Below are 12,219 nucleotides of genomic sequence, written 5' to 3'. Positions count from 1 at the left end.
TTCATGATCAATAAGTAATCTGCAGTACTGCTGATCAGAAGTTAGCATATATATCTTGAGGCTCATTAATATCGTGCTAATTAGAATAATTATGGGACATTAATTAATGTAACTATTTTATACTTTAATTCATGTATATAACCGGATTATAATGTGTTGGAATGTTAGTTTGATTTTCTATTAAAAACTCATTTCAAAGACTTGGTTTGATCGTGGCTCGATCTTGACTCGACTCTGGCTTGAGCAAACTTTGGCTCAACCTTAACCTGAGTGAACTTTAGACAGATTGTTCGTTCGACATCAACTTGATAGTCCGCTCGAGTGAATATTTAGAAAACCTAATTCCTGCGTCGTTTTATACATAAACATATTATTGTAAAGAGAAAAAATATGAGTTGTGGCCAAAAAGAGAGAGAACTCATTTGGTGAGCTTTTAAGAGCTCATTAGGTGTATTAGGGCTTTTGGATTGAGGTGTGATTTATGATTTTTCTCTTGTACTCCACATCTTTGTGATAGTGAATTCCTTGAGATAGTCTCCGCTAGTGGATGTAGGCTATTGTTCAAGCCGAACCACTTAAATCTTCATGTTCTTTGTGTGATTGTCAAACTTTTGTTATTTGTTTCTACTAATCTATTTCAAAGGCATCTCTATATATTTAGTTAATCCTAACAAATTAGTATCAGAGCGCCAGGCTCTATGAATGATCTTGAGAGATGGTAATGGAAAAATTCAAAGTAGAGAAATTTGATGGTCAAAATGGTTTCAGTCTATGGCACATCAAGATGAGATTTTGTTATGACAACAAGGCTTGGCAAAAGTTTTTTTTTTTTAAAAGGTCTTGGATGAGCCTTCTACATCAACAAAGGAAGATGAAGAGAAAGCACATAGTGCTATTTTGTTGTCTCTTTCCAAATGGAGTATTCCAAGAGGTCGTTGATGAAAAGACTGCCACCGATCTTTGAAAGAAACTTAAGAGTCTATACATGAAAAAGTCCCTCACCAACCATTTGTATTTGAAGCAATGATTATACACTCTCGAGATGAGAAAGGTACTCCTATTTCCAACCATCTAGATAAATCTAATAAAATCATAATGGATTTTAGGAATATTGATATTAAGCTTAATGATAAAGATCAAGCCTTAATTGTGTTGTGTTTGTTTCTGGTTTCATTTGATAATTTTGTGAACTCGATGCTATATGGTAGAGATAGTATCTCCTTGGCAAATGTAAAATCTGCTTTGAGTTCTAAGGAGTTAAAAACAAAATTAGGTGTACAACGCACGGATAATCAAGCTGATTACTTGTTTGTGAAATATTCTTTTGGTGGTAGATCTAGGAAAAGAAATTGAGAGAAGAGTAGAGATAATTCTAGTGACAATTCAAAATTTAATAAGAAAAATGTTAAATGTCACTACTGTTACATGTTTGGTCATCACAAGGACGAGTGTCTCAAATTGAAGAACAAGGAGGAAGGTACAAGTTCCTCCTATGTTGTTAGCGTTGAAGAACAGTCTAACGGCTCTAATGTTGTGCTAGCAGTTAGTGGCTGATCTAGCAATCGTTTTGGTAACAAGTGGGTTATAGACTTAGCTTACATGTTCTATATGTGTCCCAAAATAGATTGGTCCATTACCTACGAATCAATCAACTGTGATTTTGCTTTAGTTGGGAATGATGTAGCTTGTGAGATTGTTGATATTGGTTCAATCAAGATTAAGATGTATAATGGAACCATTATAACTTTGTCTAACGTTTAGATAACATTATTGTCTTGTCGTTGTTAAAATTTTATCCCGAGGCCTATTCATACACTTCTAGAATGTTGTAAAGTTTGCTTCATTCCACTGAACTTGCTTTGCAAAAGCAAGCTGTCAGTAATCAGGCCATCTAGTTCAACATTATTCAATATGCTGCTCAGAGCCTCAGATACCAGTATGAAAAGATAAGGAGAGAGATGGTCTCCCTGCCTTATCCCTCTAGAAGGATAGAACTTTTCTAAAGGAGAGCCATTAATGATTAGGGAGTGAGACATAGAGGTCACACATTGCATAACAAAATCTATCCATTTCTTAACAAACCCAATTTTTGACATGACAGCATGTAAAAATTTCCATTCAAATTTTTTAGACACTTTGCTCATATCAAGTTTAAGGGCCATAAATCTATCTCTATCTTTCATCCTCTTTGTCATGGTATGTAATAAGTCAAAAGTAACTATAACATTGTCTGTGATGAGCATGCCAGGAACAAAAACACTTTGGGTGGGTGATATGATATCTGGAAGTATGTGTTTCAATCTGTTGGCAAGGAATTTTGCCACTATTTTGTAGAGAACATTACAAAGACTAATGGGTCGGAATTCAGTCACATTTGATGGGGCCTTTACCTTAGGAATCAATGCTATGCGGGTGTCATTAAAGTTAGATGTCCAACTTCCCCTATTTAAGACTTCTAGCACTACAGCACAAACCTTTGAGCCCAATATATCCCAACGATTTTGATAAAATGCAGAAGGGAAACCATTAGACCAGGAGATCCAAGCACGCTAGAAACTTCTAGCATTGCAGTGAATTCTCGAGTTAGCGTATCATTCATTTCTTCTGTTACTGAGGTAGAAGTGGGTGCTAGGCATGCCTCTATATTTTTAGGTATTGAGGAGGAGAATAGACTTTTGTAGATGTTTTAATATATGCAGTTGATTTCAGAAGGCACTGAGGTAAAGTAGCCTTCCTCATCAATAATAGTAGAAATCTTGTTGGTTTTCCTTCTTTGACTTGCACATTTATGAAAGAATTTGGTATTTTTGTCGCCATCATTTAACCACTGTTGTTTGGCCCTTTGCTTCCATTTTGTAGCTCCCTTTCTAGTAATTGATCTGCCTCTTTTTTCAACTGATTGATATATGTTACAGTTCCCCAACATTAATCTCTTGTAGGTGCCTAATCAACTCAAATTTTGAGTTGATAATCATCCCTTGAGCCCTATAGGAGTCATTCATTGCCTTAAAGTCGGTTTGCATCTTTCAAGCCCCTACATGGTGTTAGTGATCTAATTGCAGGAATACATAGAGGCCCGCCATGCCCCTTGTACCACTTGGTTGCAGCCCTCTTTCTTAGCCTAGCTTGCTTCATACATGAAAAGTACATTTCTTATGTGATCATCCTGGGGTTGCATGGATATAATTATGGGCTTATGGTCTAAGCAATTGGCAACTAGAGTGTGAATGGTTAAAGAGCCAAAAATAGAGAGCCACTCCTTATTCCCTAGTACACGATCAAGTCTTTTTTTGGTAAAATCATTACCCTCTCTATTGTTGCATTAGGTAAATTTATCTCCTTGATAACCCAGATCATTGAGGCCATTGTCTTCAATGGATGTATCCTGAAGAAGGCTCCAACTTTCCACCCTCTTAGCTATAGTTGGGTACAAAACCTAGTAAAAAGCCATTTCCTGCTATTGTCAGGCATTAAGATCATAGTTTCCACCCTCTTAACTTTCCACTCTCTCATATCGTTCTGAATATTTTGTGTAGCACCGTTAAAGGAAGAAGTTACCTTGTAGGTTTTGGGACAGTCTGAAGTATATGCTACATTCCTTCCAATTTTAGAGATCCCAGAATTAAGGGAATTTTCTATGTGCACATTCGAGATATTCTCCTTGACTTCCTTAAATTGCACACATTCATCCTCCTCTTGAGTTGATTTGCCTTTCCCAGGAATGCTCCTTCCTTCATCGTCTGAGAAAGCTTGCTGCCGGTGTTCTTGCCCTACTAATTCCGACAGACCTCTATACTTTTTGGCCCCTCTAGGTGGGAAAGTTGATGAAGCCCTCAACTAAGAGCCATACTGATTTTGTTGTTGTCCAATAGAAAGATCACCCACCTGACACTTTGCTCTTGTGTTTTAGCACCCCATATCAAAAGTAGAAGTTAGGAAGCCATTCGTATTTGAAGTTAATCTACAACTTCTTCTCATACAGATCAAGAAACTTGCCATGCACTAGTGGTTTTGTGATGTCCAAATCTACTCGAATTCTCAAATAGATCGTCCATCCAATACCTCCATCATCAACCTTCACTTGGACTACATTGCCAATGACTAGCTCGATAATCTCCCCAATCTCCTTTGTCATTGCTGCCATACGAGGTTATGGAGTTGCAACCAAAATGGTTCATGTGTGAACTTGAACTCTTGGGGTGATAGGCTCCATCAAAACTATGGAGACTGACCAGGTTTCCATCAAGCGACCATGGCCTACCTTGTAGAACCTTCTCCTTGTCAATGACATTTTCAAACTCCAGTACATATATATTCTCCCCCACTTCATTGAACTTGATCCATCCCATTGGGTTCCAAACCTTTGCTAAAGTGGTTTTAAAAGCCTCTTTGTTCACAGTTTTCTCCATAACTATCTAGGACAAGATGCAATGCTTTCCTCTAGTATTAGAGATGTTGACCACAATCTCAGTGACTGATACTACCTGGCTTTCTTCTTCCGTGAGAGTAAGAGACTCCCGCATTCTTGATAATTCTTCTAACATTATGATGAAACTCTACAAACCACAGTTTGAGAGACAAAACTTCTTGTCATTAAGAGACAAAACTTCTTGTCAGAGCAAAAACTATCATGCAAAAATTCTACGGACCACTTAATGGATCTTTCTTTTTTAATATACAGTTATTAGGTATTTTCATAATACATGAACTATTATTCTATTGTGATACTTTCATCCTATTATATGATGTCATGTCTATCAAAATTAATATATAAATAAATAACTTTAATTACATAATATATTATAATAGAGCGAGAACATCACATCATTCATATTTCATAAGCAATACTAATACAAGTTTAGAATGTATTAATCTTATACAATTCTTTTTAAAAATTGTGGGGTCCACCATGAAGAAGTATTTTTTATTATGGAACTTTTTGTTTTTTTTTTATTTTAAATTGTATGAGATTTACATGTCCACTACAAGAAATTTTCTTTTTAGGGACGAAATTTGTTAGGGATGAAATTTATTTCGTCCCTAAAGATACTTTTCAGAGACGAAATTTAAATTTCATCTCAAAATAGGGAGAACCTTATAAATCCTTTCGAACTAATAAATATTAGTTCGAACAGGAGATTCTGGGACAATTAGATCGTCTCAAAAAATCGAAACCGTTCGAACTTATAAAATTTAATTTGAACATAAAATTAATCTATTCAAATTAGTAATAATTCGTTCGAACGGTATTATTTAATTGAAAAGATACATATTTTTTCTATTAATTTTTTATCATTTTCAAATTAAATAAAAATTTCTATATATTATATATTATGATTTACAATGAATTAAAATATTTACGAATTCATGAATTAATTTTATGTAATTATTTTAAAAATATTTTAGTTAAATAAATATTACTTAAACATAGTGTCATTTTTTCAATTATTATGAATATTAAGTATAATGAGAAGAAAATATAATTAACAAAAAAGAGGCTAGCAAATACTAAAAATAAAAATCATACATTACTCACATCCCAAAAGGAGTTAAACGTTCTATACAACATAAAAAAAATAAAATAATAACTAACAATATCTATTTATTAAATAAATCAAAATCCTCCAGTAAGGTTTGTAAGCGTCCTTCCACATCCTGAAGCTTATCCATAATGGGTTGAATGAAGTCCCTGAATATAATTTGGCGGTGCTCTGCCAATATAGCTCGTACCTCATCTGGAGTAGCCCCAGCAGGCTGTCTCTCAATAGGGGCAGCAGCAATAGAAGCTGGATCAGTAGGCGGAGGTTGATCCTGATCCTGTACGGTATGAGTCCTCGGCAAGTGACCCCTGCTCTTGCTGAATGTGATCCTATTAGCGGGCCTCATCTGTGGTTTCCTCCGCTCAGTCGAAGTCACTTGAACCCCCGATTGGAGTAGGAGGTTAGATATCAGCAGTGCAAATGGTAGACTACATCCACCCGAAAAGCGTGACTCTGATCAAATGCAAAGGAAGAAATATAATGCCAGATCAATCGGCTCCCCCCGTACTAACCGTAACAAAAATCTGGCTCGCTCGATCCCAAAATCAGTCTTGTGTTTTTTCGGATCAATATTATATCTGACAATCAGATTAAGCATTCTAAAAAATGCTATACAGTCACCCTGTCGGATCACTTTACTGCCATCATATGGAGGAGCTGAAGGCTCTCGCACAATTGCACGAACCTGATCGTCTGTGAGACCATCATCAGGTACCTCAACGCGGCTCTCACTATCATCTGAGTCGATATCCAGCTCTGCGGGCTGTACATCCCGGTGCTGGCGATGAGGATGCAATTGGTGTGTCCTCTCCAGATGGTGCAGTCGTTGCTGTCTCTGGTGCTGGTGCTGCAAGATATGCACCAGGCTACCGCTGCATATCAAGAAACTCAGCAATAACGCAAAGAGAGAAGATAATACTAACTCCCCGTACTACTAAGTTGTAGCACAAAGCATTACCAAACTGCACTCCCATGGCAGGGTAAAACTCACCGACCGTCTCAGGATATGCTGCGCCCCTTTGCCGACAGATAGAGGTCCATCCACGATCGATGATGATGTCATGTATGCTCCGTCCCTCCCAAGTGGGATCACGGAAGTCATCCAGAATGATCTCCCGCTCAACAAGTATAGGCCGCACGACAAGCTGAGAAGGAGCTACTTCGCTACTTTGGCCTGTTTGGGGTCGGGAATGTTTTCTTCCACTACTGCTTGCCATTAGAATACTGTTGATATACAAAATAATTATGTAATTTAACTAAAGTGAATATTGTCTATTGATGATGTTGTCTTGTAGTGTTTGGCAAGTCTTTATTCGAATGGATTAAAAGCCGTTCGAATTCGGGCTACCAAATAGCATGTTTAGTTCGAATGATTAAAATTCAATTCGAATGGTCTCAATTTTCATTCGAATGAAGTAAAAGTCCATTTGAATGGAATTTAACGTCATTCGAATGACCATAAAAGTAATTCGAATGATGTCTTAATTCAAATGAGCAATAAATCCATTCGAATGAACATCTTTTCCATTCGAATGAGAATAAATTCCATTCAAATTGAAATAACTTTAATTCAAATAGAATATAAGCTCATTCGAACAGGATTAAGCCAAACAGACATGCTTGAGTCGACTCAATCCCAAATCTACAAATTCAATAGGGTCAATGTACCAATATTTTAATCGGCAGGAATGATTGAGGAGTAAAGCCCCATCATTTCTACCGATTACTTTTGGGTCATTTAACCCCAAAACAACAAAATGGGGTCGGATTGATTCAAAATCCGAACCCCCCCAAAACTTATATTTTAATCAGTTAAAATTCTAAATATTTAACCCATACCTCTTGTTTTAGGGGATTTGAGCACTTGGTCGGAGTTTGCGGCGGTGTTAAGGCTGCGAACGGCGGAGGATTCGATCGGTCTATTCAAATGAGAGGATGCACAAATGGCCGAAGAAGAAACTGTATCGCGGGTTCCATAACGTAAATTTGTTCGAACGGAAAGGGTATAAGTTCAAACTGAAAGGGTATTTGTTCGAATGGATATTGTAATAATTCAAAAATAATTTGATATATATAAGTACAAGAGGTAAAACAATATATACTAGTATTAGTACTAATATTTAAATTATGCATTAGCTGAGTAAAAAATAGTCTCAGGTAAATCATTGCATTATATTGTAATATACTAAGTCTATAGTAAAACATTGCATTAAATATAAGTATAAAATACATATATCTAATATATTTAGTTTGTGTATTAGTAATTAATAAACCAAGTACTTAGAATATATTAGAAAGTATTATAGTACTATTAGTTTTCAAATATTTATGCTATAATAGATAGTATTATACTATTAGTGATACTTAGTGTTATACTTATAGTAATACTAATTATAAGTATAACACTATTAGTGATACTAAATAAAATATTAGTCTATTAGTAATACATAATATTATAGATTGATAAAAAACTTAGTATTATGCTATTACTGACACTTAGTATTATAACGTGTATTGTATTTTATTATATACTAATAATAATATAATAAGTATATTTATATATTTCTTTTATTATCTGTTTGAACGAATATTAAGTTGTTCGAATAGATATAAATTTTGTTCGAACGAAGTTTTTTGTTTGGAGGGAAAATTTGCACCAAATTATCGGTATATGCTGGAGAATATTCCTTTTTTTTAGTTCGAACTGAAATATTATTAATTCGAACGGGAAAATTTTGTGGGAAAAATTCGTGATTTTTTTATTTTTGCGTTCGAACTTGTAAAAAATCTGTTCGAACGCAAATTCACATATTATTAACCCAATCCTTTAACTTTATTTTCACTCGGATTGAAGTTTAAGAAAGAGAGAGAGAGAGCGTGGCAGAGGCTGACAGAGAGTGTTTTGGAGAGAGAGAGCTTCAAAGAAGTGAGAGAGAAGAGATTCTTGAGAGAGAAGAAAGAAGGAGAAGAAGTAAATGGTCTTTTTGTTATTTTTCATTCCGTTTTTCGTTTAAAAGTACAATTTCATTTCTTGCATTTATTTGTTGGGATAGAACAGCTGTTTAATGTGTTTTATACATATATAAGTATTGTGGATTGATATTTTTATTGGATTGCAAAAATTGAAGGTAAGTTTTTATAGTTTTCTAAGTTATTTAATAATCATATTTAGGGATAATCATATAGTTTCCAATATACGTATTGAAATATGACATCATGTATATGAAAATTGTGTTTTGCGATTCAGTTTGTTGCTTTTTTTCGTGACTGGTTTCTGGTTTTATCCCATTCGAACACTTTGAATATTGTTCAAATTGAATGTAATCAGTTCGAACGGAATCAAATGATGGCTTTATTCTATTCGAACATATTGAGTGTTTGTTCGAACAGTATCAATTAGATGATAGTTATAAAGTAATTATAAAATGTAATTATAATGTATAATTGTAAATATTTAAGTACTGTATTGTAATATTCGAAAACTTAAAATATAATTATTTGATATTTAATAAAAGAAGTTTAATGTATTAGTGAAAATATTTAATAGATTAATACTAAAAAAAAAACCCATAAAATATAAGTTATAAAAAATTATAATTAAATATGCAGAATTATTTAAGCTCTCTAATTAAGATGATTAATACTCTAAATATTCTTATTGTAATTAACTAAAGAATTATAATGCATAATTAATTCTATTTAAGTACTCTAATTAATAGATTAATACTTCAAGAATAATTATAAAATATAAGTTATAAAAAATTATAATTAAATATGCAGAATTATTTAAACTCTCTAATTAAGATGATTAATATTCTAAATATTCTTATTGTAATTAATTAAAGAATTATAATGCATAATTAATTCTATTTAAGTACTCTAATTAATAGATTAATACTTCAATTATAATTATAAAATATAAGTTATAAAAAATTATAACTTATATTTTCATAATTATTTAAGTATTCTAATTAAGATGATTAACATGATGGAATCTTTAAGTAAATAATTATAAGTACTTAAATATATGGCAGGGCCCATCATGTATACTTGTAATGTATTTATGATGTATACTTGTTATGTTTATTATTAAGGTATTGGATTTTCTAATTATTTTACATGCAGTTAAACCTTAGACCCGTTCGAGAGTTGTGGCCAAATATTCTCGTAAAAAATGTTTGGGTACAACTCTTGAATTGTCCAAAGTGGACAGTTTGGGATTTTATCATCTATATGGCATATATATTCAGTTAAAACTCATGTGTTAGTCAATTAAAATTTTGATTTAGTATTTTCTTACATTCTTCAAGTATGTAGTTCGTAAGTTTCTCTGCCCATGAATAGGGTCGATGACTTACCGTGACTGACATACTTGAAGAATTGTAGGGAAATGCTACCGAATTTTTACTAACATACGAGTTTTGGACTGAGTATATATGCGATATAGATGATAGTCTCTCGAATGGGATAGGACCAACTACCTTAAAACTATTTGGTACCCAGACACGCTTATTATAATAGTTTATTAATAGTGCTTATCCCATGAATTAGGTTTTTTATAGATGGATAAGAGTTGGATGTTGTTGGGAGATAGACTTGGTCGCGACTATAAGCAATATGCACAAGGGGTAAAGTCTTTCTTAGAATTTACTTCTAGGAGTGTTGATAGTCGAGGATTTATAAGATGCCCATGCAAGAAGTACAAAAACCTTAGTTCATATAATATGATGGCTGTGGAGGATCATTTATTCGTAAATGGGTTTGATCCACAATATTCACATTGGATTTTACATGGCAAACCATTTCCTAAGGGAGTTCGATTTGGCAGTAATCTCAATCAAATGGATGAATGTAATGAGATTGGCACGGACGACATAAATGATGATGTTTCTGATAATAGCAATGATAATGGAGAAGATATGACTGAAATGTTAGGGGATCTTGGCGCAGGCATATTTGGTGCCAGGGTTGGAGAAGGAACATCTGCACAATCATTTGAGGGAAATGAAGAATTTAGATTACTATGGGAGGATGCACAACGAGAATTGTACCCAGGGTGCACCCATCATAGCAAGTTGTCATTCACTGTCTGTCTGCTCCATATTAAGTCTATTTGTCGTATTTCTGCAAAGGCCATCGATATGTTGCTTGAATTATTTAAATAGGCTCTCCCACAGGATAATGTAGTACCTTGAAATTTTTATGAAGCGAAGAAATTGAAGCGAGGTTTAGGATTTGATTATAAATCATCCATGCATGTAAAAATGATTGTATTCTCTTTTGGAAGCAATATGCAGACTTTGATTTATGTCTAGTGTGTAATGAGTCAAGATGGACATCAGATAAGCGTAATGTACCTCATAAAGTGCTAAGACATTTTCCGTTTATTCCTCGACTTCAGAGATTGTTTACTTCCCGAATGACTGCTACAGATATGACTTGGCATCACACAGGGAGAGTTCAAAATGATCAATTCCTCACGCATCCTGCAGATTCCTTACAAAGGAAGAAATTTGATGACGAGTATCCATGGTTTTCCAGAGAACCTCGCAATGTACGTCTTGGGTTAGCAACTGATGGCTTTAATCCATTTGGCAACATGAGCACTTCTCATAGCACTTGGCCTATTATAGTAATGCCTTATAATTTGCCACCATGGAAGTGTATGAAAGATCCCTATTTTATGATGACTTTATTAATCCTAGGGCCAAGGTCACCAGGAAATGAAATAGACGTATATTTGCAGCCAATGATAGCAGAGTTGAAAGAGTTGTGTGAGCAGGGTGTCAATACATATGATATGGCCATGTCGGAAGAATTCAAGATGCATGCTGCAGTACTTTGGACAATAAATGATTTCCCGGCATACGGTAATTTATCTAGGTGGAGTACGAAATGAAAGATGGATTGTCCTGTTTGTAACAAAGATACACAATCTCAATGGTTAACGAATGGTCGAAAGTTATGTTTCATGGGACACCGTCGATATCTACCTCATGATCATAGATGGCGTTCAAATAGAGCATTGTTTGATGGAAGGGTTGAGTGTAGGTCATCACCACCAGAGTATTTTGGTATTGATATTCTCACTCAATTGGAAGATGTTCCAGACAATAGATTTGGAAAAAATGCAAGATGTCGAAAGAGGAAAAGGCCAGCAGTGGAATTGAATTGGACCAAAAAAAGTATTTTTTTTGAGTTGCCATATTGGTCTACCTTGACACTCCGTCACAATCTAGACATTATGCACATTGAAAAAAAAATATGCGAGAATATTTTGGGTACCCTGATGTCAATACAAGGGAAGACAAAAGATACAGTCAACTCTCGTAAAAATTTGAAAGAGTTGGAAATAAGATCGGAGTTGCATTTGCAAGATACTGGGTCGTCAGCTTATATGCCCCTTGGATGGTATACACTTTCGGGTGATGAGAGAAAGAAATTCTGTGACTGGTTCATGACAATCAAATTACCCGATGGTTATGCTTCAAACATGTCAAGATGTGTCTAAGCTCATGATTGGAAGATAACTGATCTCAAAAGTCATGACTGCCATATATTTCTACAGCGAATGTTGCCAGTTGGTGTGCGCGGAAAGCTTACTCGAGATGTTCGTGCAGCTCTGACAGAATTAGGACGATTTTTCAGGAGTATTTGCAGTAGAACGTTGAAAGTTGAT

Source organism: Carya illinoinensis, chromosome 7 (genome assembly GCF_018687715.1).
Source record: "Carya illinoinensis cultivar Pawnee chromosome 7, C.illinoinensisPawnee_v1, whole genome shotgun sequence".
Classification (NCBI taxonomy): Eukaryota; Viridiplantae; Streptophyta; class Magnoliopsida; order Fagales; family Juglandaceae; genus Carya; species Carya illinoinensis.
The sequence above is the reverse complement of the archived record's forward strand: the minus strand, read 5'-3'. Positions refer to the sequence as shown.